A 1,559-nucleotide genomic window follows, 5' to 3' on the forward strand; every position below is an offset into this window, starting at 1 on the left:
CTTTGATATTCTTAAATCCTGATGTTCTACATCAGAATCAATGACTTCAGTATCAGAGAACATTCTGATACTGAACATTCTTTTCACTTCAAATGTTCGAATTTCTAATATTTTCTTCCACAAAACTTTTTCTATTTTTACAAAGCATAATATGAATGGAAATCATTTTTATAAATTAAATTCTTTCCAATTTTTAATAAATTTAAGAAAATATAAAATTGAACTATCTTTCATTTTCATATGACAGCTATTTAGTAGGCAACACTTACTCCCCCTCTCAGTATAATATCATCTTAGAATTATGCAATCTCTTTCCATATAAGGAATATGCCAAAAATTGTCTAACTAAATAATAACTTCTTTAAACTCTACATCATACTTTTTGTACTATAATATAATATATTTATCAGAAACCACCAAGTCTCTTCCACAATTTCCTCATGGCACTTTTCATTTCCTTGTTTCTCAGAGTATAAACCAAAGGATTGAGCAAGGGAGTAAAGACAGTGTAAAACATTTCCACTTCTTTATCAAAAGGGAAGGTAGATGGAGGCCGTGCATATATAAAGATGCATGGGACAAAGAACAAAACCACAACAGTAATGTGAGATCCACAGGTGGACAGAGCTTTCCTCCGCCCTTCAGCACTATGTTTTCTCAGGGAGAACAAGATGACGCCATAGGAGACCAGCAACAAGGAGAAGTTGACGATGCAGATTAACCCACTGTTGGCGATCACCAGAAGGCCTAGGACACGAGTGTCAGTGCAGGCCAGCTCCAGTAATGGGTACAACTCACATATAAAGTGATCGATGACATTAGAGCCACAAAAGGGAAGGTTGAAAGTGAGCAGAACTAGTGTGATGGCATGTAAGAAGCCACCTATCCAGGACACCCCCACCAGAATGCCACAGAGCCTCCAGTTCATGATGGCAGAGTAGTGCAGAGGCTTGCAAATGGCCACATAGCGGTCATAGGCCATGGCGGAGAGGATAATCACCTCTACCCCACCAAATAAGTGTTCAGTAAAAAGTTGAATCATGCATCCTTCAAATGTGATGGTTTTCCTTTCATGAATGGAGTCTACAACCATCTTTGGTGTGATGACCGAAGAGTAGCAGGCATCGAGGAAGGACAACATTGCCAAGAAGAAGTACATGGGAGAGCCTAGCAGTGCAGGGCTGCAGAGTATGGTCACTACAATCAACATATTGCCTACAACAGTCGCAATGTAGACCAACAAAAACACAACAAATAAAATTTTCTGAATAGTAGGATTTTGTGAAAGCCCCATGAAGATAAATTCAGTTATGAAGCTTTGATTTTTCATGATCTTATGAAATGGTTAACATAAAACTGATGATGTGGTTCTGCAAGTAGAATAAAAGTTGCATCAAACTAGTTTTAATAGTAATAGTCACACCAACAAGCTGTTATTTACTGATGATTTATTTTTATACCAGTAATTAAACCTTGTGGTGTAAAAGCACTAAGACACACTGCCAGCTCTTTTTTGATTTTTTGAGACAAAATCTCACTAAGTGTCTTAGGGTCTTGTT

At 37.4% G+C, this 1,559-nt stretch overlaps 1 pseudogene; it reads right to left on the bottom strand.

Annotated features, from left to right (window-relative positions):
* Nucleotides 1-387: 387 nt before the first annotated feature.
* LOC101975132 (olfactory receptor 4C15-like) lies at nt 388-1,330 on the bottom strand (annotated as a pseudogene).
* Between the last annotated feature and the right edge of the window lie 229 nt (nt 1,331-1,559).

The sequence above is a fragment of the Ictidomys tridecemlineatus genome, chromosome 4, assembly GCF_052094955.1.
Source record: "Ictidomys tridecemlineatus isolate mIctTri1 chromosome 4, mIctTri1.hap1, whole genome shotgun sequence".
Lineage (NCBI taxonomy): Eukaryota > Metazoa > Chordata > Mammalia > Rodentia > Sciuridae > Ictidomys > Ictidomys tridecemlineatus.